This window comes from Schistocerca piceifrons, unplaced genomic scaffold (genome assembly GCF_021461385.2).
Source record: "Schistocerca piceifrons isolate TAMUIC-IGC-003096 unplaced genomic scaffold, iqSchPice1.1 HiC_scaffold_567, whole genome shotgun sequence".
In the NCBI taxonomy this organism is placed as follows: Eukaryota; Metazoa; Arthropoda; class Insecta; order Orthoptera; family Acrididae; genus Schistocerca; species Schistocerca piceifrons.
In genome coordinates, this window is record NW_025728807.1 from 308,745 (window position 1) to 335,481 (window position 26,737).

General features: G+C 54.8%; 60 non-coding genes across 60 annotated transcripts; 49 read left to right on the plus strand and 11 right to left on the minus strand.

The window, feature by feature from the left end:
- Positions 1 to 126: 126 nt before the first annotated feature.
- Trnam-cau lies at positions 127 to 199 on the plus strand. Its single transcript has one exon. It is a non-coding gene; the product is annotated as a tRNA-Met (tRNA).
- A 305-nt stretch (positions 200 to 504) lies between these two features.
- On the plus strand, positions 505 to 576 carry Trnae-uuc. The gene has a single exon. It is a non-coding gene; the product is annotated as a tRNA-Glu (tRNA).
- Positions 577 to 774: 198 nt separating this feature from the next.
- Positions 775 to 848, plus strand: Trnai-aau. The gene has a single exon. It is a non-coding gene; the product is annotated as a tRNA-Ile (tRNA).
- Positions 849 to 1,458: 610 nt separating this feature from the next.
- Trnag-ucc lies at positions 1,459 to 1,530 on the minus strand. Its single transcript has one exon. It is a non-coding gene; the product is annotated as a tRNA-Gly (tRNA).
- A 342-nt stretch (positions 1,531 to 1,872) lies between these two features.
- Trnag-gcc lies at positions 1,873 to 1,943 on the plus strand. Its single transcript has one exon. It is a non-coding gene; the product is annotated as a tRNA-Gly (tRNA).
- A 381-nt stretch (positions 1,944 to 2,324) lies between these two features.
- Trnam-cau lies at positions 2,325 to 2,397 on the plus strand. Its single transcript has one exon. It is a non-coding gene; the product is annotated as a tRNA-Met (tRNA).
- Positions 2,398 to 2,702: 305 nt separating this feature from the next.
- On the plus strand, positions 2,703 to 2,774 carry Trnae-uuc. Its single transcript has one exon. It is a non-coding gene; the product is annotated as a tRNA-Glu (tRNA).
- A 198-nt stretch (positions 2,775 to 2,972) lies between these two features.
- Positions 2,973 to 3,046, plus strand: Trnai-aau. Its single transcript has one exon. It is a non-coding gene; the product is annotated as a tRNA-Ile (tRNA).
- A 610-nt stretch (positions 3,047 to 3,656) lies between these two features.
- On the minus strand, positions 3,657 to 3,728 carry Trnag-ucc. The gene has a single exon. It is a non-coding gene; the product is annotated as a tRNA-Gly (tRNA).
- Positions 3,729 to 4,070: 342 nt separating this feature from the next.
- On the plus strand, positions 4,071 to 4,141 carry Trnag-gcc. The gene has a single exon. It is a non-coding gene; the product is annotated as a tRNA-Gly (tRNA).
- A 381-nt stretch (positions 4,142 to 4,522) lies between these two features.
- On the plus strand, positions 4,523 to 4,595 carry Trnam-cau. The gene has a single exon. It is a non-coding gene; the product is annotated as a tRNA-Met (tRNA).
- A 305-nt stretch (positions 4,596 to 4,900) lies between these two features.
- Positions 4,901 to 4,972, plus strand: Trnae-uuc. The gene has a single exon. It is a non-coding gene; the product is annotated as a tRNA-Glu (tRNA).
- Positions 4,973 to 5,170: 198 nt separating this feature from the next.
- Trnai-aau lies at positions 5,171 to 5,244 on the plus strand. The gene has a single exon. It is a non-coding gene; the product is annotated as a tRNA-Ile (tRNA).
- Positions 5,245 to 5,854: 610 nt separating this feature from the next.
- Trnag-ucc lies at positions 5,855 to 5,926 on the minus strand. Its single transcript has one exon. It is a non-coding gene; the product is annotated as a tRNA-Gly (tRNA).
- A 342-nt stretch (positions 5,927 to 6,268) lies between these two features.
- Positions 6,269 to 6,339, plus strand: Trnag-gcc. Its single transcript has one exon. It is a non-coding gene; the product is annotated as a tRNA-Gly (tRNA).
- Positions 6,340 to 6,720: 381 nt separating this feature from the next.
- Trnam-cau lies at positions 6,721 to 6,793 on the plus strand. The gene has a single exon. It is a non-coding gene; the product is annotated as a tRNA-Met (tRNA).
- Positions 6,794 to 7,098: 305 nt separating this feature from the next.
- Positions 7,099 to 7,170, plus strand: Trnae-uuc. The gene has a single exon. It is a non-coding gene; the product is annotated as a tRNA-Glu (tRNA).
- Positions 7,171 to 7,368: 198 nt separating this feature from the next.
- Positions 7,369 to 7,442, plus strand: Trnai-aau. Its single transcript has one exon. It is a non-coding gene; the product is annotated as a tRNA-Ile (tRNA).
- Positions 7,443 to 8,052: 610 nt separating this feature from the next.
- On the minus strand, positions 8,053 to 8,124 carry Trnag-ucc. The gene has a single exon. It is a non-coding gene; the product is annotated as a tRNA-Gly (tRNA).
- Positions 8,125 to 8,466: 342 nt separating this feature from the next.
- On the plus strand, positions 8,467 to 8,537 carry Trnag-gcc. The gene has a single exon. It is a non-coding gene; the product is annotated as a tRNA-Gly (tRNA).
- Positions 8,538 to 8,918: 381 nt separating this feature from the next.
- Trnam-cau lies at positions 8,919 to 8,991 on the plus strand. Its single transcript has one exon. It is a non-coding gene; the product is annotated as a tRNA-Met (tRNA).
- Positions 8,992 to 9,296: 305 nt separating this feature from the next.
- Positions 9,297 to 9,368, plus strand: Trnae-uuc. Its single transcript has one exon. It is a non-coding gene; the product is annotated as a tRNA-Glu (tRNA).
- A 198-nt stretch (positions 9,369 to 9,566) lies between these two features.
- Positions 9,567 to 9,640, plus strand: Trnai-aau. Its single transcript has one exon. It is a non-coding gene; the product is annotated as a tRNA-Ile (tRNA).
- Positions 9,641 to 10,250: 610 nt separating this feature from the next.
- On the minus strand, positions 10,251 to 10,322 carry Trnag-ucc. Its single transcript has one exon. It is a non-coding gene; the product is annotated as a tRNA-Gly (tRNA).
- A 342-nt stretch (positions 10,323 to 10,664) lies between these two features.
- Positions 10,665 to 10,735, plus strand: Trnag-gcc. The gene has a single exon. It is a non-coding gene; the product is annotated as a tRNA-Gly (tRNA).
- Positions 10,736 to 11,116: 381 nt separating this feature from the next.
- Trnam-cau lies at positions 11,117 to 11,189 on the plus strand. Its single transcript has one exon. It is a non-coding gene; the product is annotated as a tRNA-Met (tRNA).
- Positions 11,190 to 11,494: 305 nt separating this feature from the next.
- Positions 11,495 to 11,566, plus strand: Trnae-uuc. The gene has a single exon. It is a non-coding gene; the product is annotated as a tRNA-Glu (tRNA).
- Positions 11,567 to 11,764: 198 nt separating this feature from the next.
- On the plus strand, positions 11,765 to 11,838 carry Trnai-aau. Its single transcript has one exon. It is a non-coding gene; the product is annotated as a tRNA-Ile (tRNA).
- Positions 11,839 to 12,448: 610 nt separating this feature from the next.
- On the minus strand, positions 12,449 to 12,520 carry Trnag-ucc. Its single transcript has one exon. It is a non-coding gene; the product is annotated as a tRNA-Gly (tRNA).
- A 342-nt stretch (positions 12,521 to 12,862) lies between these two features.
- Trnag-gcc lies at positions 12,863 to 12,933 on the plus strand. The gene has a single exon. It is a non-coding gene; the product is annotated as a tRNA-Gly (tRNA).
- A 381-nt stretch (positions 12,934 to 13,314) lies between these two features.
- Trnam-cau lies at positions 13,315 to 13,387 on the plus strand. The gene has a single exon. It is a non-coding gene; the product is annotated as a tRNA-Met (tRNA).
- A 305-nt stretch (positions 13,388 to 13,692) lies between these two features.
- Positions 13,693 to 13,764, plus strand: Trnae-uuc. Its single transcript has one exon. It is a non-coding gene; the product is annotated as a tRNA-Glu (tRNA).
- A 198-nt stretch (positions 13,765 to 13,962) lies between these two features.
- On the plus strand, positions 13,963 to 14,036 carry Trnai-aau. Its single transcript has one exon. It is a non-coding gene; the product is annotated as a tRNA-Ile (tRNA).
- Positions 14,037 to 14,646: 610 nt separating this feature from the next.
- Trnag-ucc lies at positions 14,647 to 14,718 on the minus strand. The gene has a single exon. It is a non-coding gene; the product is annotated as a tRNA-Gly (tRNA).
- A 342-nt stretch (positions 14,719 to 15,060) lies between these two features.
- On the plus strand, positions 15,061 to 15,131 carry Trnag-gcc. Its single transcript has one exon. It is a non-coding gene; the product is annotated as a tRNA-Gly (tRNA).
- A 381-nt stretch (positions 15,132 to 15,512) lies between these two features.
- Positions 15,513 to 15,585, plus strand: Trnam-cau. Its single transcript has one exon. It is a non-coding gene; the product is annotated as a tRNA-Met (tRNA).
- A 305-nt stretch (positions 15,586 to 15,890) lies between these two features.
- Positions 15,891 to 15,962, plus strand: Trnae-uuc. Its single transcript has one exon. It is a non-coding gene; the product is annotated as a tRNA-Glu (tRNA).
- A 198-nt stretch (positions 15,963 to 16,160) lies between these two features.
- On the plus strand, positions 16,161 to 16,234 carry Trnai-aau. The gene has a single exon. It is a non-coding gene; the product is annotated as a tRNA-Ile (tRNA).
- Positions 16,235 to 16,844: 610 nt separating this feature from the next.
- Positions 16,845 to 16,916, minus strand: Trnag-ucc. Its single transcript has one exon. It is a non-coding gene; the product is annotated as a tRNA-Gly (tRNA).
- A 342-nt stretch (positions 16,917 to 17,258) lies between these two features.
- Trnag-gcc lies at positions 17,259 to 17,329 on the plus strand. The gene has a single exon. It is a non-coding gene; the product is annotated as a tRNA-Gly (tRNA).
- Positions 17,330 to 17,710: 381 nt separating this feature from the next.
- Trnam-cau lies at positions 17,711 to 17,783 on the plus strand. Its single transcript has one exon. It is a non-coding gene; the product is annotated as a tRNA-Met (tRNA).
- A 305-nt stretch (positions 17,784 to 18,088) lies between these two features.
- Trnae-uuc lies at positions 18,089 to 18,160 on the plus strand. Its single transcript has one exon. It is a non-coding gene; the product is annotated as a tRNA-Glu (tRNA).
- A 198-nt stretch (positions 18,161 to 18,358) lies between these two features.
- Positions 18,359 to 18,432, plus strand: Trnai-aau. Its single transcript has one exon. It is a non-coding gene; the product is annotated as a tRNA-Ile (tRNA).
- A 610-nt stretch (positions 18,433 to 19,042) lies between these two features.
- Trnag-ucc lies at positions 19,043 to 19,114 on the minus strand. Its single transcript has one exon. It is a non-coding gene; the product is annotated as a tRNA-Gly (tRNA).
- Positions 19,115 to 19,456: 342 nt separating this feature from the next.
- Positions 19,457 to 19,527, plus strand: Trnag-gcc. Its single transcript has one exon. It is a non-coding gene; the product is annotated as a tRNA-Gly (tRNA).
- Positions 19,528 to 19,908: 381 nt separating this feature from the next.
- Positions 19,909 to 19,981, plus strand: Trnam-cau. The gene has a single exon. It is a non-coding gene; the product is annotated as a tRNA-Met (tRNA).
- A 305-nt stretch (positions 19,982 to 20,286) lies between these two features.
- On the plus strand, positions 20,287 to 20,358 carry Trnae-uuc. Its single transcript has one exon. It is a non-coding gene; the product is annotated as a tRNA-Glu (tRNA).
- Positions 20,359 to 20,556: 198 nt separating this feature from the next.
- Trnai-aau lies at positions 20,557 to 20,630 on the plus strand. The gene has a single exon. It is a non-coding gene; the product is annotated as a tRNA-Ile (tRNA).
- Positions 20,631 to 21,240: 610 nt separating this feature from the next.
- Trnag-ucc lies at positions 21,241 to 21,312 on the minus strand. Its single transcript has one exon. It is a non-coding gene; the product is annotated as a tRNA-Gly (tRNA).
- A 342-nt stretch (positions 21,313 to 21,654) lies between these two features.
- Trnag-gcc lies at positions 21,655 to 21,725 on the plus strand. The gene has a single exon. It is a non-coding gene; the product is annotated as a tRNA-Gly (tRNA).
- A 381-nt stretch (positions 21,726 to 22,106) lies between these two features.
- On the plus strand, positions 22,107 to 22,179 carry Trnam-cau. The gene has a single exon. It is a non-coding gene; the product is annotated as a tRNA-Met (tRNA).
- Positions 22,180 to 22,484: 305 nt separating this feature from the next.
- On the plus strand, positions 22,485 to 22,556 carry Trnae-uuc. Its single transcript has one exon. It is a non-coding gene; the product is annotated as a tRNA-Glu (tRNA).
- Positions 22,557 to 22,754: 198 nt separating this feature from the next.
- On the plus strand, positions 22,755 to 22,828 carry Trnai-aau. Its single transcript has one exon. It is a non-coding gene; the product is annotated as a tRNA-Ile (tRNA).
- Positions 22,829 to 23,439: 611 nt separating this feature from the next.
- Trnag-ucc lies at positions 23,440 to 23,511 on the minus strand. Its single transcript has one exon. It is a non-coding gene; the product is annotated as a tRNA-Gly (tRNA).
- Positions 23,512 to 23,853: 342 nt separating this feature from the next.
- On the plus strand, positions 23,854 to 23,924 carry Trnag-gcc. Its single transcript has one exon. It is a non-coding gene; the product is annotated as a tRNA-Gly (tRNA).
- A 381-nt stretch (positions 23,925 to 24,305) lies between these two features.
- On the plus strand, positions 24,306 to 24,378 carry Trnam-cau. Its single transcript has one exon. It is a non-coding gene; the product is annotated as a tRNA-Met (tRNA).
- Positions 24,379 to 24,687: 309 nt separating this feature from the next.
- On the plus strand, positions 24,688 to 24,759 carry Trnae-uuc. The gene has a single exon. It is a non-coding gene; the product is annotated as a tRNA-Glu (tRNA).
- A 202-nt stretch (positions 24,760 to 24,961) lies between these two features.
- Positions 24,962 to 25,035, plus strand: Trnai-aau. Its single transcript has one exon. It is a non-coding gene; the product is annotated as a tRNA-Ile (tRNA).
- A 1,040-nt stretch (positions 25,036 to 26,075) lies between these two features.
- Trnag-gcc lies at positions 26,076 to 26,145 on the plus strand. Its single transcript has one exon. It is a non-coding gene; the product is annotated as a tRNA-Gly (tRNA).
- A 388-nt stretch (positions 26,146 to 26,533) lies between these two features.
- On the plus strand, positions 26,534 to 26,606 carry Trnam-cau. Its single transcript has one exon. It is a non-coding gene; the product is annotated as a tRNA-Met (tRNA).
- The last annotated feature ends 131 nt before the right edge of the window (positions 26,607 to 26,737 follow it).

Below are 26,737 nucleotides of genomic sequence, written 5' to 3' on the forward strand. Positions count from 1 at the left end.
ACCGCAATCAACTGGGCCGGCAGTGCACGTGTAGCAACAGAACACGTTATCCAGGAAGTACAGTGTCTCTACGTCTAATATTGGGTACGGCATTTACCCAGTTTGCAGGACAAGCGGTGCACCCGTGCCTCGGTAGCGCAGTAGGCAGCGCGTAAGTCTCATAATCTTAAGGTCGTGAGTTCGATCCTCACCCGGGGCATTTAATTTTCTGTGACTGATGGTGGTGCTGTTGCTAGGGCGCCAACGTATTTCTTGTTTGTTATCCACAACGTTTCAACGCTTCAGCGGGAAAATGTTTACTTCCTGTTATTGCTACTTACAGCTTCCCTTTTCCTCTTCTCCCAGCAGAGCATGAAGCCAAAAGCATTGCTCTGCGACGTTTGAGGTGCGCGCCTTGCCAGTCACTATGTGCAAAGATGCTCGCAAAGAGAGAGGGGCGCCGACGCGGCACTCGACACGAAATGCGACAAGCGACCGTACGAACGGTCGAACGAAACGGCCGCATCCGGTGTGGTCTAGTGGCTAGGATACCTGGCTTTCACCCAGGAGGCCCGGGTTCGATTCCCGGTACCGGAACGGAATTTTTTCCACACGAATCGTGACAGGTTTGAGCTGTCCGAGCGGCCGTTTCCCGTCCTGCTCGCAATATAGCTACTGTTTCGTGACCGTCAGCAGAATATAGACTAGGGAAGCAGACACACGACGACCATAGAAATGGTGTATGGCTTCATGCCACCTGTTTCCAGCGTAGGGCTGAGCAACTGCATCTGCCGAGGCCCGTTAGCTCAGTTGGTTAGAGCGTCGTGCTAATAACGCGAAGGTCGTGGGTTCGATCCCCCCACGGGCCACTACTCCTTTACTACTACGAAAAGGCAGCGCCGATTTCAGCTGGCGAGTGTGATGACCAGAAGATCATCACCCTGCGTGGAAGTTGACAGAGGATCCGAACCCGACTCGTCGGGAAGCGCTACAGCATTCACTCGGCAATGGCCATAATATCTTGAATACACTGGTTCTCAACCGATAAAGAGAAAATGAAAGAAAATGTCCGATTGCCGATGCGTAACAACTTTGGCCCTTGTCAGTACTTGGGCGGGTGAGCGCATGGGAACACAGGGCACTATTTGCACTTTTACTACCTATTTTTGTTTCTCCTTTGTTTTCGGAGCTACAGCCCGATTCGGTCAGGGAGACGCCACCGTGAAATGAAGGGGGCGTGCTGTGTGTCCATCGCCTCGCCTCTCCTTAGCTCTCTCAGTCGTTTCTCGTGCTTGTCGTTTTGATAAAGGCCGATTTGAGAGCGTCAGCTCTCGCGTCAGCTGAGCAAAGTCGAGACAAGTCGAGACACGAGACAAGTCGAGACACACTAAGGGCTGGTATGCAGCGAGTAAGAGGGCGAAAAAACAATAATTTAAGAGCGCGTGGCAAAAGTACTCATACGCGAAATTAAAAGCCTGCTGCGGTGGCCGGGAATCGAACCCGGATCAACTGCTTGGAAGGCAACTATGCTGACCATTACACCACCACCGCACAAGCGAGCGCCGCGCGTCCGCGCTGTGTCGGCTTCCCGCCAGTCGGCAGCGGCGGAAGGTGATCGTACCTGGCAGGCGCATTTCGAGGCAGGCTAGGGGAGCACATCCAGACGCATTCGGACAGCGTATCCGCGCACATTTCGCATCCTTTGGCAAGAGTTGGGCGCCAGCGACGCAAGAGTACGCAGAGGACCGCGTTCTGGCGGCATTTTTAAGCAGTGCAGTGCAGGATTCAGCGTCTGCAGCATCTTTCCCACAGAATGCTACGGCGCTTGACGGCAGTCCCACTTTCCCTTGAGACATCTGCTCGGGAAGCAGCGTCAAGTTACCGCTGGCCCCAGCATCGGTGGTTCAGTGGTAGAATGCTCGCCTGCCACGCGGGCGGCCCGGGTTCGATTCCCGGCCGATGCATCATTTTGCTTTTCCCGCGATGATGCTGCCGCGTGGCTTGAGCGCTTGAGATGCACGATCCACAAGAATGTGTAGCTGGATTTCCCTTGAGAAGGACCGAGAACGCAGCACTCGCGGGTCCCCACTAGGACGCTCGCATCATGTTCTACAGACTAGCGTCGGCCTGGCCTCACAAGTTGCCGGGTCTGGGTGCCTCCGAGGCTCTGAACTTTAACGACAAGGAGTGCTGCCTATCGTTGCAACAGCTGCAGCAGCACCGCAATCAACTGGGCCGGCAGTGCACGTGTAGCAACAGAACACGTTATCCAGGAAGTACAGTGTCTCTACGTCTAATATTGGGTACGGCATTTACCCAGTTTGCAGGACAAGCGGTGCACCCGTGCCTCGGTAGCGCAGTAGGCAGCGCGTAAGTCTCATAATCTTAAGGTCGTGAGTTCGATCCTCACCCGGGGCATTTAATTTTCTGTGACTGATGGTGGTGCTGTTGCTAGGGCGCCAACGTATTTCTTGTTTGTTATCCACAACGTTTCAACGCTTCAGCGGGAAAATGTTTACTTCCTGTTATTGCTACTTACAGCTTCCCTTTTCCTCTTCTCCCAGCAGAGCATGAAGCCAAAAGCATTGCTCTGCGACGTTTGAGGTGCGCGCCTTGCCAGTCACTATGTGCAAAGATGCTCGCAAAGAGAGAGGGGCGCCGACGCGGCACTCGACACGAAATGCGACAAGCGACCGTACGAACGGTCGAACGAAACGGCCGCATCCGGTGTGGTCTAGTGGCTAGGATACCTGGCTTTCACCCAGGAGGCCCGGGTTCGATTCCCGGTACCGGAACGGAATTTTTTCCACACGAATCGTGACAGGTTTGAGCTGTCCGAGCGGCCGTTTCCCGTCCTGCTCGCAATATAGCTACTGTTTCGTGACCGTCAGCAGAATATAGACTAGGGAAGCAGACACACGACGACCATAGAAATGGTGTATGGCTTCATGCCACCTGTTTCCAGCGTAGGGCTGAGCAACTGCATCTGCCGAGGCCCGTTAGCTCAGTTGGTTAGAGCGTCGTGCTAATAACGCGAAGGTCGTGGGTTCGATCCCCCCACGGGCCACTACTCCTTTACTACCTCGAAAAGGCAGCGCCGATTTCAGCTGGCGAGTGTGATGACCAGAAGATCATCACCCTGCGTGGAAGTTGACAGAGGATCCGAACCCGACTCGTCGGGAAGCGCTACAGCATTCACTCGGCAATGGCCATAATATCTTGAATACACTGGTTCTCAACCGATAAAGAGAAAATGAAAGAAAATGTCCGATTGCCGATGCGTAACAACTTTGGCCCTTGTCAGTACTTGGGCGGGTGAGCGCATGGGAACACAGGGCACTATTTGCACTTTTACTTCCTATTTTTGTTTCTCCTTTGTTTTCGGAGCTACAGCCCGATTCGGTCAGGGAGACGCCACCGTGAAATGAAGGGGGCGTGCTGTGTGTCCATCGCCTCGCCTCTCCTTAGCTCTCTCAGTCGTTTCTCGTGCTTGTCGTTTTGATAAAGGCCGATTTGAGAGCGTCAGCTCTCGCGTCAGCTGAGCAAAGTCGAGACAAGTCGAGACACGAGACAAGTCGAGACACACTAAGGGCTGGTATGCAGCGAGTAAGAGGGCGAAAAAACAATAATTTAAGAGCGCGTGGCAAAAGTACTCATACGCGAAATTAAAAGCCTGCTGCGGTGGCCGGGAATCGAACCCGGATCAACTGCTTGGAAGGCAACTATGCTGACCATTACACCACCACCGCACAAGCGAGCGCCGCGCGTCCGCGCTGTGTCGGCTTCCCGCCAGTCGGCAGCGGCGGAAGGTGATCGTACCTGGCAGGCGCATTTCGAGGCAGGCTAGGGGAGCACATCCAGACGCATTCGGACAGCGTATCCGCGCACATTTCGCATCCTTTGGCAAGAGTTGGGCGCCAGCGACGCAAGAGTACGCAGAGGACCGCGTTCTGGCGGCATTTTTAAGCAGTGCAGTGCAGGATTCAGCGTCTGCAGCATCTTTCCCACAGAATGCTACGGCGCTTGACGGCAGTCCCACTTTCCCTTGAGACATCTGCTCGGGAAGCAGCGTCAAGTTACCGCTGGCCCCAGCATCGGTGGTTCAGTGGTAGAATGCTCGCCTGCCACGCGGGCGGCCCGGGTTCGATTCCCGGCCGATGCATCATTTTGCTTTTCCCGCGATGATGCTGCCGCGTGGCTTGAGCGCTTGAGATGCACGATCCACAAGAATGTGTAGCTGGATTTCCCTTGAGAAGGACCGAGAACGCAGCACTCGCGGGTCCCCACTAGGACGCTCGCATCATGTTCTACAGACTAGCGTCGGCCTGGCCTCACAAGTTGCCGGGTCTGGGTGCCTCCGAGGCTCTGAACTTTAACGACAAGGAGTGCTGCCTATCGTTGCAACAGCTGCAGCAGCACCGCAATCAACTGGGCCGGCAGTGCACGTGTAGCAACAGAACACGTTATCCAGGAAGTACAGTGTCTCTACGTCTAATATTGGGTACGGCATTTACCCAGTTTGCAGGACAAGCGGTGCACCCGTGCCTCGGTAGCGCAGTAGGCAGCGCGTAAGTCTCATAATCTTAAGGTCGTGAGTTCGATCCTCACCCGGGGCATTTAATTTTCTGTGACTGATGGTGGTGCTGTTGCTAGGGCGCCAACGTATTTCTTGTTTGTTATCCACAACGTTTCAACGCTTCAGCGGGAAAATGTTTACTTCCTGTTATTGCTACTTACAGCTTCCCTTTTCCTCTTCTCCCAGCAGAGCATGAAGCCAAAAGCATTGCTCTGCGACGTTTGAGGTGCGCGCCTTGCCAGTCACTATGTGCAAAGATGCTCGCAAAGAGAGAGGGGCGCCGACGCGGCACTCGACACGAAATGCGACAAGCGACCGTACGAACGGTCGAACGAAACGGCCGCATCCGGTGTGGTCTAGTGGCTAGGATACCTGGCTTTCACCCAGGAGGCCCGGGTTCGATTCCCGGTACCGGAACGGAATTTTTTCCACACGAATCGTGACAGGTTTGAGCTGTCCGAGCGGCCGTTTCCCGTCCTGCTCGCAATATAGCTACTGTTTCGTGACCGTCAGCAGAATATAGACTAGGGAAGCAGACACACGACGACCATAGAAATGGTGTATGGCTTCATGCCACCTGTTTCCAGCGTAGGGCTGAGCAACTGCATCTGCCGAGGCCCGTTAGCTCAGTTGGTTAGAGCGTCGTGCTAATAACGCGAAGGTCGTGGGTTCGATCCCCCCACGGGCCACTACTCCTTTACTACCTCGAAAAGGCAGCGCCGATTTCAGCTGGCGAGTGTGATGACCAGAAGATCATCACCCTGCGTGGAAGTTGACAGAGGATCCGAACCCGACTCGTCGGGAAGCGCTACAGCATTCACTCGGCAATGGCCATAATATCTTGAATACACTGGTTCTCAACCGATAAAGAGAAAATGAAAGAAAATGTCCGATTGCCGATGCGTAACAACTTTGGCCCTTGTCAGTACTTGGGCGGGTGAGCGCATGGGAACACAGGGCACTATTTGCACTTTTACTTCCTATTTTTGTTTCTCCTTTGTTTTCGGAGCTACAGCCCGATTCGGTCAGGGAGACGCCACCGTGAAATGAAGGGGGCGTGCTGTGTGTCCATCGCCTCGCCTCTCCTTAGCTCTCTCAGTCGTTTCTCGTGCTTGTCGTTTTGATAAAGGCCGATTTGAGAGCGTCAGCTCTCGCGTCAGCTGAGCAAAGTCGAGACAAGTCGAGACACGAGACAAGTCGAGACACACTAAGGGCTGGTATGCAGCGAGTAAGAGGGCGAAAAAACAATAATTTAAGAGCGCGTGGCAAAAGTACTCATACGCGAAATTAAAAGCCTGCTGCGGTGGCCGGGAATCGAACCCGGATCAACTGCTTGGAAGGCAACTATGCTGACCATTACACCACCACCGCACAAGCGAGCGCCGCGCGTCCGCGCTGTGTCGGCTTCCCGCCAGTCGGCAGCGGCGGAAGGTGATCGTACCTGGCAGGCGCATTTCGAGGCAGGCTAGGGGAGCACATCCAGACGCATTCGGACAGCGTATCCGCGCACATTTCGCATCCTTTGGCAAGAGTTGGGCGCCGGCGACGCAAGAGTACGCAGAGGACCGCGTTCTGGCGGCATTTTTAAGCAGTGCAGTGCAGGATTCAGCGTCTGCAGCATCTTTCCCACAGAATGCTACGGCGCTTGACGGCAGTCCCACTTTCCCTTGAGACATCTGCTCGGGAAGCAGCGTCAAGTTACCGCTGGCCCCAGCATCGGTGGTTCAGTGGTAGAATGCTCGCCTGCCACGCGGGCGGCCCGGGTTCGATTCCCGGCCGATGCATCATTTTGCTTTTCCCGCGATGATGCTGCCGCGTGGCTTGAGCGCTTGAGATGCACGATCCACAAGAATGTGTAGCTGGATTTCCCTTGAGAAGGACCGAGAACGCAGCACTCGCGGGTCCCCACTAGGACGCTCGCATCATGTTCTACAGACTAGCGTCGGCCTGGCCTCACAAGTTGCCGGGTCCGGGTGCCTCCGAGGCTCTGAACTTTAACGACAAGGAGTGCTGCCTATCGTTGCAACAGCTGCAGCAGCACCGCAATCAACTGGGCCGGCAGTGCACGTGTAGCAACAGAACACGTTATCCAGGAAGTACAGTGTCTCTACGTCTAATATTGGGTACGGCATTTACCCAGTTTGCAGGACAAGCGGTGCACCCGTGCCTCGGTAGCGCAGTAGGCAGCGCGTAAGTCTCATAATCTTAAGGTCGTGAGTTCGATCCTCACCCGGGGCATTTAATTTTCTGTGACTGATGGTGGTGCTGTTGCTAGGGCGCCAACGTATTTCTTGTTTGTTATCCACAACGTTTCAACGCTTCAGCGGGAAAATGTTTACTTCCTGTTATTGCTACTTACAGCTTCCCTTTTCCTCTTCTCCCAGCAGAGCATGAAGCCAAAAGCATTGCTCTGCGACGTTTGAGGTGCGCGCCTTGCCAGTCACTATGTGCAAAGATGCTCGCAAAGAGAGAGGGGCGCCGACGCGGCACTCGACACGAAATGCGACAAGCGACCGTACGAACGGTCGAACGAAACGGCCGCATCCGGTGTGGTCTAGTGGCTAGGATACCTGGCTTTCACCCAGGAGGCCCGGGTTCGATTCCAGGTACCGGAACGGAATTTTTTCCACACGAATCGTGACAGGTTTGAGCTGTCCGAGCGGCCGTTTCCCGTCCTGCTCGCAATATAGCTACTGTTTCGTGACCGTCAGCAGAATATAGACTAGGGAAGCAGACACACGACGACCATAGAAATGGTGTATGGCTTCATGCCACCTGTTTCCAGCGTAGGGCTGAGCAACTGCATCTGCCGAGGCCCGTTAGCTCAGTTGGTTAGAGCGTCGTGCTAATAACGCGAAGGTCGTGGGTTCGATCCCCCCACGGGCCACTACTCCTTTACTACTACGAAAAGGCAGCGCCGATTTCAGCTGGCGAGTGTGATGACCAGAAGATCATCACCCTGCGTGGAAGTTGACAGAGGATCCGAACCCGACTCGTCGGGAAGCGCTACAGCATTCACTCGGCAATGGCCATAATATCTTGAATACACTGGTTCTCAACCGATAAAGAGAAAATGAAAGAAAATGTCCGATTGCCGATGCGTAACAACTTTGGCCCTTGTCAGTACTTGGGCGGGTGAGCGCATGGGAACACAGGGCACTATTTGCACTTTTACTACCTATTTTTGTTTCTCCTTTGTTTTCGGAGCTACAGCCCGATTCGGTCAGGGAGACGCCACCGTGAAATGAAGGGGGCGTGCTGTGTGTCCATCGCCTCGCCTCTCCTTAGCTCTCTCAGTCGTTTCTCGTGCTTGTCGTTTTGATAAAGGCCGATTTGAGAGCGTCAGCTCTCGCGTCAGCTGAGCAAAGTCGAGACAAGTCGAGACACGAGACAAGTCGAGACACACTAAGGGCTGGTATGCAGCGAGTAAGAGGGCGAAAAAACAATAATTTAAGAGCGCGTGGCAAAAGTACTCATACGCGAAATTAAAAGCCTGCTGCGGTGGCCGGGAATCGAACCCGGATCAACTGCTTGGAAGGCAACTATGCTGACCATTACACCACCACCGCACAAGCGAGCGCCGCGCGTCCGCGCTGTGTCGGCTTCCCGCCAGTCGGCAGCGGCGGAAGGTGATCGTACCTGGCAGGCGCATTTCGAGGCAGGCTAGGGGAGCACATCCAGACGCATTCGGACAGCGTATCCGCGCACATTTCGCATCCTTTGGCAAGAGTTGGGCGCCGGCGACGCAAGAGTACGCAGAGGACCGCGTTCTGGCGGCATTTTTAAGCAGTGCAGTGCAGGATTCAGCGTCTGCAGCATCTTTCCCACAGAATGCTACGGCGCTTGACGGCAGTCCCACTTTCCCTTGAGACATCTGCTCGGGAAGCAGCGTCAAGTTACCGCTGGCCCCAGCATCGGTGGTTCAGTGGTAGAATGCTCGCCTGCCACGCGGGCGGCCCGGGTTCGATTCCCGGCCGATGCATCATTTTGCTTTTCCCGCGATGATGCTGCCGCGTGGCTTGAGCGCTTGAGATGCACGATCCACAAGAATGTGTAGCTGGATTTCCCTTGAGAAGGACCGAGAACGCAGCACTCGCGGGTCCCCACTAGGACGCTCGCATCATGTTCTACAGACTAGCGTCGGCCTGGCCTCACAAGTTGCCGGGTCCGGGTGCCTCCGAGGCTCTGAACTTTAACGACAAGGAGTGCTGCCTATCGTTGCAACAGCTGCAGCAGCACCGCAATCAACTGGGCCGGCAGTGCACGTGTAGCAACAGAACACGTTATCCAGGAAGTACAGTGTCTCTACGTCTAATATTGGGTACGGCATTTACCCAGTTTGCAGGACAAGCGGTGCACCCGTGCCTCGGTAGCGCAGTAGGCAGCGCGTAAGTCTCATAATCTTAAGGTCGTGAGTTCGATCCTCACCCGGGGCATTTAATTTTCTGTGACTGATGGTGGTGCTGTTGCTAGGGCGCCAACGTATTTCTTGTTTGTTATCCACAACGTTTCAACGCTTCAGCGGGAAAATGTTTACTTCCTGTTATTGCTACTTACAGCTTCCCTTTTCCTCTTCTCCCAGCAGAGCATGAAGCCAAAAGCATTGCTCTGCGACGTTTGAGGTGCGCGCCTTGCCAGTCACTATGTGCAAAGATGCTCGCAAAGAGAGAGGGGCGCCGACGCGGCACTCGACACGAAATGCGACAAGCGACCGTACGAACGGTCGAACGAAACGGCCGCATCCGGTGTGGTCTAGTGGCTAGGATACCTGGCTTTCACCCAGGAGGCCCGGGTTCGATTCCCGGTACCGGAACGGAATTTTTTCCACACGAATCGTGACAGGTTTGAGCTGTCCGAGCGGCCGTTTCCCGTCCTGCTCGCAATATAGCTACTGTTTCGTGACCGTCAGCAGAATATAGACTAGGGAAGCAGACACACGACGACCATAGAAATGGTGTATGGCTTCATGCCACCTGTTTCCAGCGTAGGGCTGAGCAACTGCATCTGCCGAGGCCCGTTAGCTCAGTTGGTTAGAGCGTCGTGCTAATAACGCGAAGGTCGTGGGTTCGATCCCCCCACGGGCCACTACTCCTTTACTACTACGAAAAGGCAGCGCCGATTTCAGCTGGCGAGTGTGATGACCAGAAGATCATCACCCTGCGTGGAAGTTGACAGAGGATCCGAACCCGACTCGTCGGGATGCGCTACAGCATTCACTCGGCAATGGCCATAATATCTTGAATACACTGGTTCTCAACCGATAAAGAGAAAATGAAAGAAAATGTCCGATTGCCGATGCGTAACAACTTTGGCCCTTGTCAGTACTTGGGCGGGTGAGCGCATGGGAACACAGGGCACTATTTGCACTTTTACTACCTATTTTTGTTTCTCCTTTGTTTTCGGAGCTACAGCCCGATTCGGTCAGGGAGACGCCACCGTGAAATGAAGGGGGCGTGCTGTGTGTCCATCGCCTCGCCTCTCCTTAGCTCTCTCAGTCGTTTCTCGTGCTTGTCGTTTTGATAAAGGCCGATTTGAGAGCGTCAGCTCTCGCGTCAGCTGAGCAAAGTCGAGACAAGTCGAGACACGAGACAAGTCGAGACACACTAAGGGCTGGTATGCAGCGAGTAAGAGGGCGAAAAAACAATAATTTAAGAGCGCGTGGCAAAAGTACTCATACGCGAAATTAAAAGCCTGCTGCGGTGGCCGGGAATCGAACCCGGATCAACTGCTTGGAAGGCAACTATGCTGACCATTACACCACCACCGCACAAGCGAGCGCCGCGCGTCCGCGCTGTGTCGGCTTCCCGCCAGTCGGCAGCGGCGGAAGGTGATCGTACCTGGCAGGCGCATTTCGAGGCAGGCTAGGGGAGCACATCCAGACGCATTCGGACAGCGTATCCGCGCACATTTCGCATCCTTTGGCAAGAGTTGGGCGCCAGCGACGCAAGAGTACGCAGAGGACCGCGTTCTGGCGGCATTTTTAAGCAGTGCAGTGCAGGATTCAGCGTCTGCAGCATCTTTCCCACAGAATGCTACGGCGCTTGACGGCAGTCCCACTTTCCCTTGAGACATCTGCTCGGGAAGCAGCGTCAAGTTACCGCTGGCCCCAGCATCGGTGGTTCAGTGGTAGAATGCTCGCCTGCCACGCGGGCGGCCCGGGTTCGATTCCCGGCCGATGCATCATTTTGCTTTTCCCGCGATGATGCTGCCGCGTGGCTTGAGCGCTTGAGATGCACGATCCACAAGAATGTGTAGCTGGATTTCCCTTGAGAAGGACCGAGAACGCAGCACTCGCGGGTCCCCACTAGGACGCTCGCATCATGTTCTACAGACTAGCGTCGGCCTGGCCTCACAAGTTGCCGGGTCCGGGTGCCTCCGAGGCTCTGAACTTTAACGACAAGGAGTGCTGCCTATCGTTGCAACAGCTGCAGCAGCACCGCAATCAACTGGGCCGGCAGTGCACGTGTAGCAACAGAACACGTTATCCAGGAAGTACAGTGTCTCTACGTCTAATATTGGGTACGGCATTTACCCAGTTTGCAGGACAAGCGGTGCACCCGTGCCTCGGTAGCGCAGTAGGCAGCGCGTAAGTCTCATAATCTTAAGGTCGTGAGTTCGATCCTCACCCGGGGCATTTAATTTTCTGTGACTGATGGTGGTGCTGTTGCTAGGGCGCCAACGTATTTCTTGTTTGTTATCCACAACGTTTCAACGCTTCAGCGGGAAAATGTTTACTTCCTGTTATTGCTACTTACAGCTTCCCTTTTCCTCTTCTCCCAGCAGAGCATGAAGCCAAAAGCATTGCTCTGCGACGTTTGAGGTGCGCGCCTTGCCAGTCACTATGTGCAAAGATGCTCGCAAAGAGAGAGGGGCGCCGACGCGGCACTCGACACGAAATGCGACAAGCGACCGTACGAACGGTCGAACGAAACGGCCGCATCCGGTGTGGTCTAGTGGCTAGGATACCTGGCTTTCACCCAGGAGGCCCGGGTTCGATTCCCGGTACCGGAACGGAATTTTTTCCACACGAATCGTGACAGGTTTGAGCTGTCCGAGCGGCCGTTTCCCGTCCTGCTCGCAATATAGCTACTGTTTCGTGACCGTCAGCAGAATATAGACTAGGGAAGCAGACACACGACGACCATAGAAATGGTGTATGGCTTCATGCCACCTGTTTCCAGCGTAGGGCTGAGCAACTGCATCTGCCGAGGCCCGTTAGCTCAGTTGGTTAGAGCGTCGTGCTAATAACGCGAAGGTCGTGGGTTCGATCCCCCCACGGGCCACTACTCCTTTACTACCTCGAAAAGGCAGCGCCGATTTCAGCTGGCGAGTGTGATGACCAGAAGATCATCACCCTGCGTGGAAGTTGACAGAGGATCCGAACCCGACTCGTCGGGAAGCGCTACAGCATTCACTCGGCAATGGCCATAATATCTTGAATACACTGGTTCTCAACCGATAAAGAGAAAATGAAAGAAAATGTCCGATTGCCGATGCGTAACAACTTTGGCCCTTGTCAGTACTTGGGCGGGTGAGCGCATGGGAACACAGGGCACTATTTGCACTTTTACTTCCTATTTTTGTTTCTCCTTTGTTTTCGGAGCTACAGCCCGATTCGGTCAGGGAGACGCCACCGTGAAATGAAGGGGGCGTGCTGTGTGTCCATCGCCTCGCCTCTCCTTAGCTCTCTCAGTCGTTTCTCGTGCTTGTCGTTTTGATAAAGGCCGATTTGAGAGCGTCAGCTCTCGCGTCAGCTGAGCAAAGTCGAGACAAGTCGAGACACGAGACAAGTCGAGACACACTAAGGGCTGGTATGCAGCGAGTAAGAGGGCGAAAAAACAATAATTTAAGAGCGCGTGGCAAAAGTACTCATACGCGAAATTAAAAGCCTGCTGCGGTGGCCGGGAATCGAACCCGGATCAACTGCTTGGAAGGCAACTATGCTGACCATTACACCACCACCGCACAAGCGAGCGCCGCGCGTCCGCGCTGTGTCGGCTTCCCGCCAGTCGGCAGCGGCGGAAGGTGATCGTACCTGGCAGGCGCATTTCGAGGCAGGCTAGGGGAGCACATCCAGACGCATTCGGACAGCGTATCCGCGCACATTTCGCATCCTTTGGCAAGAGTTGGGCGCCAGCGACGCAAGAGTACGCAGAGGACCGCGTTCTGGCGGCATTTTTAAGCAGTGCAGTGCAGGATTCAGCGTCTGCAGCATCTTTCCCACAGAATGCTACGGCGCTTGACGGCAGTCCCACTTTCCCTTGAGACATCTGCTCGGGAAGCAGCGTCAAGTTACCGCTGGCCCCAGCATCGGTGGTTCAGTGGTAGAATGCTCGCCTGCCACGCGGGCGGCCCGGGTTCGATTCCCGGCCGATGCATCATTTTGCTTTTCCCGCGATGATGCTGCCGCGTGGCTTGAGCGCTTGAGATGCACGATCCACAAGAATGTGTAGCTGGATTTCCCTTGAGAAGGACCGAGAACGCAGCACTCGCGGGTCCCCACTAGGACGCTCGCATCATGTTCTACAGACTAGCGTCGGCCTGGCCTCACAAGTTGCCGGGTCCGGGTGCCTCCGAGGCTCTGAACTTTAACGACAAGGAGTGCTGCCTATCGTTGCAACAGCTGCAGCAGCACCGCAATCAACTGGGCCGGCAGTGCACGTGTAGCAACAGAACACGTTATCCAGGAAGTACAGTGTCTCTACGTCTAATATTGGGTACGGCATTTACCCAGTTTGCAGGACAAGCGGTGCACCCGTGCCTCGGTAGCGCAGTAGGCAGCGCGTAAGTCTCATAATCTTAAGGTCGTGAGTTCGATCCTCACCCGGGGCATTTAATTTTCTGTGACTGATGGTGGTGCTGTTGCTAGGGCGCCAACGTATTTCTTGTTTGTTATCCACAACGTTTCAACGCTTCAGCGGGAAAATGTTTACTTCCTGTTATTGCTACTTACAGCTTCCCTTTTCCTCTTCTCCCAGCAGAGCATGAAGCCAAAAGCATTGCTCTGCGACGTTTGAGGTGCGCGCCTTGCCAGTCACTATGTGCAAAGATGCTCGCAAAGAGAGAGGGGCGCCGACGCGGCACTCGACACGAAATGCGACAAGCGACCGTACGAACGGTCGAACGAAACGGCCGCATCCGGTGTGGTCTAGTGGCTAGGATACCTGGCTTTCACCCAGGAGGCCCGGGTTCGATTCCCGGTACCGGAACGGAATTTTTTCCACACGAATCGTGACAGGTTTGAGCTGTCCGAGCGGCCGTTTCCCGTCCTGCTCGCAATATAGCTACTGTTTCGTGACCGTCAGCAGAATATAGACTAGGGAAGCAGACACACGACGACCATAGAAATGGTGTATGGCTTCATGCCACCTGTTTCCAGCGTAGGGCTGAGCAACTGCATCTGCCGAGGCCCGTTAGCTCAGTTGGTTAGAGCGTCGTGCTAATAACGCGAAGGTCGTGGGTTCGATCCCCCCACGGGCCACTACTCCTTTACTACCTCGAAAAGGCAGCGCCGATTTCAGCTGGCGAGTGTGATGACCAGAAGATCATCACCCTGCGTGGAAGTTGACAGAGGATCCGAACCCGACTCGTCGGGAAGCGCTACAGCATTCACTCGGCAATGGCCATAATATCTTGAATACACTGGTTCTCAACCGATAAAGAGAAAATGAAAGAAAATGTCCGATTGCCGATGCGTAACAACTTTGGCCCTTGTCAGTACTTGGGCGGGTGAGCGCATGGGAACACAGGGCACTATTTGCACTTTTACTTCCTATTTTTGTTTCTCCTTTGTTTTCGGAGCTACAGCCCGATTCGGTCAGGGAGACGCCACCGTGAAATGAAGGGGGCGTGCTGTGTGTCCATCGCCTCGCCTCTCCTTAGCTCTCTCAGTCGTTTCTCGTGCTTGTCGTTTTGATAAAGGCCGATTTGAGAGCGTCAGCTCTCGCGTCAGCTGAGCAAAGTCGAGACAAGTCGAGACACGAGACAAGTCGAGACACACTAAGGGCTGGTATGCAGCGAGTAAGAGGGCGAAAAAACAATAATTTAAGAGCGCGTGGCAAAAGTACTCATACGCGAAATTAAAAGCCTGCTGCGGTGGCCGGGAATCGAACCCGGATCAACTGCTTGGAAGGCAACTATGCTGACCATTACACCACCACCGCACAAGCGAGCGCCGCGCGTCCGCGCTGTGTCGGCTTCCCGCCAGTCGGCAGCGGCGGAAGGTGATCGTACCTGGCAGGCGCATTTCGAGGCAGGCTAGGGGAGCACATCCAGACGCATTCGGACAGCGTATCCGCGCACATTTCGCATCCTTTGGCAAGAGTTGGGCGCCGGCGACGCAAGAGTACGCAGAGGACCGCGTTCTGGCGGCATTTTTAAGCAGTGCAGTGCAGGATTCAGCGTCTGCAGCATCTTTCCCACAGAATGCTACGGCGCTTGACGGCAGTCCCACTTTCCCTTGAGACATCTGCTCGGGAAGCAGCGTCAAGTTACCGCTGGCCCCAGCATCGGTGGTTCAGTGGTAGAATGCTCGCCTGCCACGCGGGCGGCCCGGGTTCGATTCCCGGCCGATGCATCATTTTGCTTTTCCCGCGATGATGCTGCCGCGTGGCTTGAGCGCTTGAGATGCACGATCCACAAGAATGTGTAGCTGGATTTCCCTTGAGAAGGACCGAGAACGCAGCACTCGCGGGTCCCCACTAGGACGCTCGCATCATGTTCTACAGACTAGCGTCGGCCTGGCCTCACAAGTTGCCGGGTCCGGGTGCCTCCGAGGCTCTGAACTTTAACGACAAGGAGTGCTGCCTATCGTTGCAACAGCTGCAGCAGCACCGCAATCAACTGGGCCGGCAGTGCACGTGTAGCAACAGAACACGTTATCCAGGAAGTACAGTGTCTCTACGTCTAATATTGGGTACGGCATTTACCCAGTTTGCAGGACAAGCGGTGCACCCGTGCCTCGGTAGCGCAGTAGGCAGCGCGTAAGTCTCATAATCTTAAGGTCGTGAGTTCGATCCTCACCCGGGGCATTTAATTTTCTGTGACTGATGGTGGTGCTGTTGCTAGGGCGCCAACGTATTTCTTGTTTGTTATCCACAACGTTTCAACGCTTCAGCGGGAAAATGTTTACTTCCTGTTATTGCTACTTACAGCTTCCCTTTTCCTCTTCTCCCAGCAGAGCATGAAGCCAAAAGCATTGCTCTGCGACGTTTGAGGTGCGCGCCTTGCCAGTCACTATGTGCAAAGATGCTCGCAAAGAGAGAGGGGCGCCGACGCGGCACTCGACACGAAATGCGACAAGCGACCGTACGAACGGTCGAACGAAACGGCCGCATCCGGTGTGGTCTAGTGGCTAGGATACCTGGCTTTCACCCAGGAGGCCCGGGTTCGATTCCCGGTACCGGAACGGAATTTTTTCCACACGAATCGTGACAGGTTTGAGCTGTCCGAGCGGCCGTTTCCCGTCCTGCTCGCAATATAGCTACTGTTTCGTGACCGTCAGCAGAATATAGACTAGGGAAGCAGACACACGACGACCATAGAAATGGTGTATGGCTTCATGCCACCTGTTTCCAGCGTAGGGCTGAGCAACTGCATCTGCCGAGGCCCGTTAGCTCAGTTGGTTAGAGCGTCGTGCTAATAACGCGAAGGTCGTGGGTTCGATCCCCCCACGGGCCACTACTCCTTTACTACCTCGAAAAGGCAGCGCCGATTTCAGCTGGCGAGTGTGATGACCAGAAGATCATCACCCTGCGTGGAAGTTGACAGAGGATCCGAACCCGACTCGTCGGGAAGCGCTACAGCATTCACTCGGCAATGGCCATAATATCTTGAATACACTGGTTCTCAACCGATAAAGAGAAAATGAAAGAAAATGTCCGATTGCCGATGCGTAACAACTTTGGCCCTTGTCAGTACTTGGGCGGGTGAGCGCATGGGAACACAGGGCACTATTTGCACTTTTACTTCCTATTTTTGTTTCTCCTTTGTTTTCGGAGCTACAGCCCGATTCGGTCAGGGAGACGCCACCGTGAAATGAAGGGGGCGTGCTGTGTGTCCATCGCCTCGCCTCTCCTTAGCTCTCTCAGTCGTTTCTCGTGCTTGTCGTTTTGATAAAGGCCGATTTGAGAGCGTCAGCTCTCGCGTCAGCTGAGCAAAGTCGAGACAAGTCGAGACACGAGACAAGTCGAGACACACTAAGGGCTGGTATGCAGCGAGTAAGAGGGCGAAAAAACAATAATTTAAGAGCGCGTGGCAAAAGTACTCATACGCGAAATTAAAAGCCTGCTGCGGTGGCCGGGAATCGAACCCGGATCAACTGCTTGGAAGGCAACTATGCTGACCATTACACCACCACCGCACAAGCGAGCGCCGCGCGTCCGCGCTGTGTCGGCTTCCCGCCAGTCGGCAGCGGCGGAAGGTGATCGTACCTGGCAGGCGCATTTCGAGGCAGGCTAGGGGAGCACATCCAGACGCATTCGGACAGCGTATCCGCGCACATTTCGCATCCTTTGGCAAGAGTTGGGCGCCGGCGACGCAAGAGTACGCAGAGGACCGCGTTCTGGCGGCATTTTTAAGCAGTGCAGTGCAGGATTCAGCGTCTGCAGCATCTTTCCCACAGAATGCTACGGCGCTTGACGGCAGTCCCACTTTCCCTTGAGACATCTGCTCGGGAAGCAGCGTCAAGTTACCGCTGGCCCCAGCATCGGTGGTTCAGTGGTAGAATGCTCGCCTGCCACGCGGGCGGCCCGGGTTCGATTCCCGGCCGATGCATCATTTTGCTTTTCCCGCGATGATGCTGCCGCGTGGCTTGAGCGCTTGAGATGCACGATCCACAAGAATGTGTAGCTGGATTTCCCTTGAGAAGGACCGAGAACGCAGCACTCGCGGGTCCCCACTAGGACGCTCGCATCATGTTCTACAGACTAGCGTCGGCCTGGCCTCACAAGTTGCCGGGTCCGGGTGCCTCCGAGGCTCTGAACTTTAACGACAAGGAGTGCTGCCTATCGTTGCAACAGCTGCAGCAGCACCGCAATCAACTGGGCCGGCAGTGCACGTGTAGCAACAGAACACGTTATCCAGGAAGTACAGTGTCTCTACGTCTAATATTGGGTACGGCATTTACCCAGTTTGCAGGACAAGCGGTGCACCCGTGCCTCGGTAGCGCAGTAGGCAGCGCGTAAGTCTCATAATCTTAAGGTCGTGAGTTCGATCCTCACCCGGGGCATTTAATTTTCTGTGACTGATGGTGGTGCTGTTGCTAGGGCGCCAACGTATTTCTTGTTTGTTATCCACAACGTTTCAACGCTTCAGCGGGAAAATGTTTACTTCCTGTTATTGCTACTTACAGCTTCCCTTTTCCTCTTCTCCCAGCAGAGCATGAAGCCAAAAGCATTGCTCTGCGACGTTTGAGGTGCGCGCCTTGCCAGTCACTATGTGCAAAGATGCTCGCAAAGAGAGAGGGGCGCCGACGCGGCACTCGACACGAAATGCGACAAGCGACCGTACGAACGGTCGAACGAAACGGCCGCATCCGGTGTGGTCTAGTGGCTAGGATACCTGGCTTTCACCCAGGAGGCCCGGGTTCGATTCCCGGTACCGGAACGGAATTTTTTCCACACGAATCGTGACAGGTTTGAGCTGTCCGAGCGGCCGTTTCCCGTCCTGCTCGCAATATAGCTACTGTTTCGTGACCGTCAGCAGAATATAGACTAGGGAAGCAGACACACGACGACCATAGAAATGGTGTATGGCTTCATGCCACCTGTTTCCAGCGTAGGGCTGAGCAACTGCATCTGCCGAGGCCCGTTAGCTCAGTTGGTTAGAGCGTCGTGCTAATAACGCGAAGGTCGTGGGTTCGATCCCCCCACGGGCCACTACTCCTTTACTACCTCGAAAAGGCAGCGCCGATTTCAGCTGGCGAGTGTGATGACCAGAAGATCATCACCCTGCGTGGAAGTTGACAGAGGATCCGAACCCGACTCGTCGGGAAGCGCTACAGCATTCACTCGGCAATGGCCATAATATCTTGAATACACTGGTTCTCAACCGATAAAGAGAAAATGAAAGAAAATGTCCGATTGCCGATGCGTAACAACTTTGGCCCTTGTCAGTACTTGGGCGGGTGAGCGCATGGGAACACAGGGCACTATTTGCACTTTTACTTCCTATTTTTGTTTCTCCTTTGTTTTCGGAGCTACAGCCCGATTCGGTCAGGGAGACGCCACCGTGAAATGAAGGGGGCGTGCTGTGTGTCCATCGCCTCGCCTCTCCTTAGCTCTCTCAGTCGTTTCTCGTGCTTGTCGTTTTGATAAAGGCCGATTTGAGAGCGTCAGCTCTCGCGTCAGCTGAGCAAAGTCGAGACAAGTCGAGACACGAGACAAGTCGAGACACACTAAGGGCTGGTATGCAGCGAGTAAGAGGGCGAAAAAACAATAATTTAAGAGCGCGTGGCAAAAGTACTCATACGCGAAATTAAAAGCCTGCTGCGGTGGCCGGGAATCGAACCCGGATCAACTGCTTGGAAGGCAACTATGCTGACCATTACACCACCACCGCACAAGCGAGCGCCGCGCGTCCGCGCTGTGTCGGCTTCCCGCCAGTCGGCAGCGGCGGAAGGTGATCGTACCTGGCAGGCGCATTTCGAGGCAGGCTAGGGGAGCACATCCAGACGCATTCGGACAGCGTATCCGCGCACATTTCGCATCCTTTGGCAAGAGTTGGGCGCCGGCGACGCAAGAGTACGCAGAGGACCGCGTTCTGGCGGCATTTTTAAGCAGTGCAGTGCAGGATTCAGCGTCTGCAGCATCTTTCCCACAGAATGCTACGGCGCTTGACGGCAGTCCCACTTTCCCTTGAGACATCTGCTCGGGAAGCAGCGTCAAGTTACCGCTGGCCCCAGCATCGGTGGTTCAGTGGTAGAATGCTCGCCTGCCACGCGGGCGGCCCGGGTTCGATTCCCGGCCGATGCATCATTTTGCTTTTCCCGCGATGATGCTGCCGCGTGGCTTGAGCGCTTGAGATGCACGATCCACAAGAATGTGTAGCTGGATTTCCCTTGAGAAGGACCGAGAACGCAGCACTCGCGGGTCCCCACTAGGACGCTCGCATCATGTTCTACAGACTAGCGTCGGCCTGGCCTCACAAGTTGCCGGGTCCGGGTGCCTCCGAGGCTCTGAACTTTAACGACAAGGAGTGCTGCCTATCGTTGCAACAGCTGCAGCAGCACCGCAATCAACTGGGCCGGCAGTGCACGTGTAGCAACAGAACACGTTATCCAGGAAGTACAGTGTCTCTACGTCTAATATTGGGTACGGCATTTACCCAGTTTGCAGGACAAGCGGTGCACCCGTGCCTCGGTAGCGCAGTAGGCAGCGCGTAAGTCTCATAATCTTAAGGTCGTGAGTTCGATCCTCACCCGGGGCATTTAATTTTCTGTGACTGATGGTGGTGCTGTTGCTAGGGCGCCAACGTATTTCTTGTTTGTTATCCACAACGTTTCAACGCTTCAGCGGGAAAATGTTTACTTCCTGTTATTGCTACTTACAGCTTCCCTTTTCCTCTTCTCCCAGCAGAGCATGAAGCCAAAAGCATTGCTCTGCGACGTTTGAGGTGCGCGCCTTGCCAGTCACTATGTGCAAAGATGCTCGCAAAGAGAGAGGGGCGCCGACGCGGCACTCGACACGAAATGCGACAAGCGACCGTACGAACGGTCGAACGAAACGGCCGCATCCGGTGTGGTCTAGTGGCTAGGATACCTGGCTTTCACCCAGGAGGCCCGGGTTCGATTCCCGGTACCGGAACGGAATTTTTTCCACACGAATCGTGACAGGTTTGAGCTGTCCGAGCGGCCGTTTCCCGTCCTGCTCGCAATATAGCTACTGTTTCGTGACCGTCAGCAGAATATAGACTAGGGAAGCAGACACACGACGACCATAGAAATGGTGTATGGCTTCATGCCACCTGTTTCCAGCGTAGGGCTGAGCAACTGCATCTGCCGAGGCCCGTTAGCTCAGTTGGTTAGAGCGTCGTGCTAATAACGCGAAGGTCGTGGGTTCGATCCCCCCACGGGCCACTACTCCTTTACTACCTCGAAAAGGCAGCGCCGATTTCAGCTGGCGAGTGTGATGACCAGAAGATCATCACCCTGCGTGGAAGTTGACAGAGGATCCGAACCCGACTCGTCGGGAAGCGCTACAGCATTCACTCGGCAATGGCCATAATATCTTGAATACACTGGTTCTCAACCGATAAAGAGAAAATGAAAGAAAATGTCCGATTGCCGATGCGTAACAACTTTGGCCCTTGTCAGTACTTGGGCGGGTGAGCGCATGGGAACACAGGGCACTATTTGCACTTTTACTTCCTATTTTTGTTTCTCCTTTGTTTTCGGAGCTACAGCCCGATTCGGTCAGGGAGACGCCACCGTGAAATGAAGGGGGCGTGCTGTGTGTCCATCGCCTCGCCTCTCCTTAGCTCTCTCAGTCGTTTCTCGTGCTTGTCGTTTTGATAAAGGCCGATTTGAGAGCGTCAGCTCTCGCGTCAGCTGAGCAAAGTCGAGACAAGTCGAGACACGAGACAAGTCGAGACACACTAAGGGCTGGTATGCAGCGAGTAAGAGGGCGAAAAAACAATAATTTAAGAGCGCGTGGCAAAAGTACTCATACGCGAAATTAAAAGCCTGCTGCGGTGGCCGGGAATCGAACCCGGATCAACTGCTTGGAAGGCAACTATGCTGACCATTACACCACCACCGCACAAGCGAGCGCCGCGCGTCCGCGCTGTGTCGGCTTCCCGCCAGTCGGCAGCGGCGGAAGGTGATCGTACCTGGCAGGCGCATTTCGAGGCAGGCTAGGGGAGCACATCCAGACGCATTCGGACAGCGTATCCGCGCACATTTCGCATCCTTTGGCAAGAGTTGGGCGCCGGCGACGCAAGAGTACGCAGAGGACCGCGTTCTGGCGGCATTTTTAAGCAGTGCAGTGCAGGATTCAGCGTCTGCAGCATCTTTCCCACAGAATGCTACGGCGCTTGACGGCAGTCCCACTTTCCCTTGAGACATCTGCTCGGGAAGCAGCGTCAAGTTACCGCTGGCCCCAGCATCGGTGGTTCAGTGGTAGAATGCTCGCCTGCCACGCGGGCGGCCCGGGTTCGATTCCCGGCCGATGCATCATTTTGCTTTTCCCGCGATGATGCTGCCGCGTGGCTTGAGCGCTTGAGATGCACGATCCACAAGAATGTGTAGCTGGATTTCCCTTGAGAAGGACCGAGAACGCAGCACTCGCGGGTCCCCACTAGGACGCTCGCATCATGTTCTACAGACTAGCGTCGGCCTGGCCTCACAAGTTGCCGGGTCCGGGTGCCTCCGAGGCTCTGAACTTTAACGACAAGGAGTGCTGCCTATCGTTGCAACAGCTGCAGCAGCACCGCAATCAACTGGGCCGGCAGTGCACGTGTAGCAACAGAACACGTTATCCAGGAAGTACAGTGTCTCTACGTCTAATATTGGGTACGGCATTTACCCAGTTTGCAGGACAAGCGGTGCACCCGTGCCTCGGTAGCGCAGTAGGCAGCGCGTAAGTCTCATAATCTTAAGGTCGTGAGTTCGATCCTCACCCGGGGCATTTAATTTTCTGTGACTGATGGTGGTGCTGTTGCTAGGGCGCCAACGTATTTCTTGTTTGTTATCCACAACGTTTCAACGCTTCAGCGGGAAAATGTTTACTTCCTGTTATTGCTACTTACAGCTTCCCTTTTCCTCTTCTCCCAGCAGAGCATGAAGCCAAAAGCATTGCTCTGCGACGTTTGAGGTGCGCGCCTTGCCAGTCACTATGTGCAAAGATGCTCGCAAAGAGAGAGGGGCGCCGACGCGGCACTCGACACGAAATGCGACAAGCGACCGTACGAACGGTCGAACGAAACGGCCGCATCCGGTGTGGTCTAGTGGCTAGGATACCTGGCTTTCACCCAGGAGGCCCGGGTTCGATTCCCGGTACCGGAACGGAATTTTTTCCACACGAATCGTGACAGGTTTGAGCTGTCCGAGCGGCCGTTTCCCGTCCTGCTCGCAATATAGCTACTGTTTCGTGACCGTCAGCAGAATATAGACTAGGGAAGCAGACACACGACGACCATAGAAATGGTGTATGGCTTCATGCCACCTGTTTCCAGCGTAGGGCTGAGCAACTGCATCTGCCGAGGCCCGTTAGCTCAGTTGGTTAGAGCGTCGTGCTAATAACGCGAAGGTCGTGGGTTCGATCCCCCCACGGGCCACTACTCCTTTACTACCTCGAAAAGGCAGCGCCGATTTCAGCTGGCGAGTGTGATGACCAGAAGATCATCACCCTGCGTGGAAGTTGACAGAGGATCCGAACCCGACTCGTCGGGAAGCGCTACAGCATTCACTCGGCAATGGCCATAATATCTTGAATACACTGGTTCTCAACCGATAAAGAGAAAATGAAAGAAAATGTCCGATTGCCGATGCGTAACAACTTTGGCCCTTGTCAGTACTTGGGCGGGTGAGCGCATGGGAACACAGGGCACTATTTGCACTTTTTACTTCCTATTTTTGTTTCTCCTTTGTTTTCGGAGCTACAGCCCGATTCGGTCAGGGAGACGCCACCGTGAAATGAAGGGGGCGTGCTGTGTGTCCATCGCCTCGCCTCTCCTTAGCTCTCTCAGTCGTTTCTCGTGCTTGTCGTTTTGATAAAGGCCGATTTGAGAGCGTCAGCTCTCGCGTCAGCTGAGCAAAGTCGAGACAAGTCGAGACACGAGACAAGTCGAGACACACTAAGGGCTGGTATGCAGCGAGTAAGAGGGCGAAAAAACAATAATTTAAGAGCGCGTGGCAAAAGTACTCATACGCGAAATTAAAAGCCTGCTGCGGTGGCCGGGAATCGAACCCGGATCAACTGCTTGGAAGGCAACTATGCTGACCATTACACCACCACCGCACAAGCGAGCGCCGCGCGTCCGCGCTGTGTCGGCTTCCCGCCAGTCGGCAGCGGCGGAAGGTGATCGTACCTGGCAGGCGCATTTCGAGGCAGGCTAGGGGAGCACATCCAGACGCATTCGGACAGCGTATCCGCGCACATTTCGCATCCTTTGGCAAGAGTTGGGCGCCGGCGACGCAAGAGTACGCAGAGGACCGCGTTCTGGCGGCATTTTTAAGCAGTGCAGTGCAGGATTCAGCGTCTGCAGCATCTTTCCCACAGAATGCTACGGCGCTTGACGGCAGTCCCACTTTCCCTTGAGACATCTGCTCGGGAAGCAGCGTCAAGTTACCGCTGGCCCCAGCATCGGTGGTTCAGTGGTAGAATGCTCGCCTGCCACGCGGGCGGCCCGGGTTCGATTCCCGGCCGATGCATCATTTTGCTTTTCCCGCGATGATGCTGCCGCGTGGCTTGAGCGCTTGAGATGCACGATCCACAAGAATGTGTAGCTGGATTTCCCTTGAGAAGGACCGAGAACGCAGCACTCGCGGGTCCCCACTAGGACGCTCGCATCATGTTCTACAGACTAGCGTCGGCCTGGCCTCACAAGTTGCCGGGTCCGGGTGCCTCCGAGGCTCTGAACTTTAACGACAAGGAGTGCTGCCTATCGTTGCAACAGCTGCAGCAGCACCGCAATCAACTGGGCCGGCAGTGCACGTGTAGCAACAGAACACGTTATCCAGGAAGTACAGTGTCTCTACGTCTAATATTGGGTACGGCATTTACCCAGTTTGCAGGACAAGCGGTGCACCCGTGCCTCGGTAGCGCAGTAGGCAGCGCGTAAGTCTCATAATCTTAAGGTCGTGAGTTCGATCCTCACCCGGGGCATTTAATTTTTCTGTGACTGATGGTGGTGCTGTTGCTAGGGCGCCAACGTATTTCTTGTTTGTTATCCACAACGTTTTCAACGCTTCAGCGGGAAAATGTTTACTTCCTGTTATTGCTACTTACAGCTTCCCTTTTCCTCTTCTCCCAGCAGAGCATGAAGCCAAAAGCATTGCTCTGCGACGTTTTGAGGTGCGCGCCTTGCCAGTCACTATGTGCAAAGATGCTCGCAAAGAGAGAGGGGCGCCGACGCGGCACTCGACACGAAATGCGACAAGCGACCGTACGAACGGTCCGAACGAAACGGCCGCATCCGGTGTGGTCTAGTGGCTAGGATACCTGGCTTTCACCCAGGAGGCCCGGGTTCGATTCCCGGTACCGGAAACGGAATTTTTTCCACACGAATCGTGACAGGTTTGAGCTGTCCGAGCGGCCGTTTTCCCGTCCTGCTCGCAATATAGCTACTGTTTCGTGACCGTCAGCAGAATATAGACTAGGGAAGCAGACACACGACGACCATAGAAATGGTGTATGGCTTTCATGCCACCTGTTTTCCAGCGTAGGGCTGAGCAACTGCATCTGCCGAGGCCCGTTAGCTCAGTTGGTTAGAGCGTCGTGCTAATAACGCGAAGGTCGTGGGTTCGATCCCCCCACGGGCCACTACTCCTTTACTACCTCGAAAAGGCAGCGCCGATTTCAGCTGGCGAGTGTGATGACCAGAAGATCATCACCCTGCGTGGAAGTTGACAGAGGATCCGAACCCGACTCGTCGGGAAGCGCTACAGCATTCACTCGGCAATGGCCATAATATCTTGAATACACTGGTTCTCAACCGATAAAGAGAAAAATGAAAGAAAATGTCCGATTGCCGATGCGTAACAACTTTGGCCCTTGTCAGTACTTGGCGGGTGAGCGCATGGGAACACAGGGCACTATTTGCACTTTTACTTCCTATTTTTGTTTTCTCCTTTGTTTTCGAGCTACAGCCCGATTCGGTCCAGGGAGACGCCACCGTGAAATGAAGGGGGCGTGCTGTTGTGTCCCATCGCCTCGCCTCTCCTTAGCTCTCTCAGTGTCGTTTCTCGTGCTTGTCGTTTTGATAAAGGGCCGATTTTGAGAGCGTCAGCTCTCGCGTCAGCTGAGCAAAAGTCGAGACAAGTCGAGACACGAGACAAGTCGAGACACACTAAGGGCTGGTATGCAGCGAGTAAGAGGGCGAAAAAAACAATAATTTAAGAGCGCGTGGCAAAAGTACTCATACGCGAAATTAAAAGCCCTGGCGGTGGCCGGAATCGAACCCGGATCAACTGCTTGGAAGGCAAACTATGCTGACCATTACACCACCAACCGCACAAGCGAGCGCCGCGCGTCCGCGCTGTGGTCGGCTTCCCGCCAGTCGGCAGCGGCGGAAGGTGATCGTACCTGGCAGGCGCCATTTCGAGGCAGGCTAGGGGAGCACATCCAGACGCATTCGGACCAGCGTATCCGCGCACATTTTCGCATCCTTTGGCAAGGAGTTTGGGCGCCGGCGACGCAAGAGTACGCAGAGGACCGCGTTCTGGCGGCATTTTTAAGCAGTGCAGTGCAGGATTCAGCGTCCTGCAGCATCTTCCCACAGAATGCTACGGCGCTTGACGGCAGTCCCACTTTCCCTTGAGACATCTGCTCGGGAAGCAAGCGTCAAGTTACCGCTGGCCCCAGCATCGGTGGTTCAGTGTAGAATGCTCGCCTGCCACGCGGGCGGCCCGGGTTCGATTCCCGGCCGATGCATCATTTTTGCTTTTCCCGCGATGATGCTGCCGCGTGGCTTGAGCGCTTGAGATGCACGATCCACAAGAATGTGTAGCTGGATTTCCCTTGAGAAGGACCGAGAACGCAGCACTCGCGGGTTCCCCACTAGGACGCTCGCAATCATGTTTCTACAGACTAGCGTCGGCCTGGCCTCACAAGTTGCCGGGTCCGGGTGCCTCCGAGGCTCTGAAACTTTAACGACAAGGAGTGCTGCCTATCGTTGCAACAGCTGCAGCAGCACCGCAATCAACTGGGCCGGCAGTGCACGTGTAGCAACAGAACACGTTATCCAGGAAGTACAGTGTCCTCTACGTCTAATATTGGGTACGGGCATTTACCCAGTTTGCAGGACAAGCGGTGCACCCGTGCCTCGGTAGCGCAGTAGGCAGCGCGTAAGTCTCATAATCTTAAGGTCGTGAGTTCGATCCTCACCCGGGGCATTTAATTTTCTGTGACTGATGGTGGTGCTGTTGCTAGGGCGCCAAACGTATTTTCTTGTTGTTTATCCACAACGTTTTCAACGCTTCAGCGGGAAAATGTTTACTTCCTGTTATTGCTACTTACAGCTTCC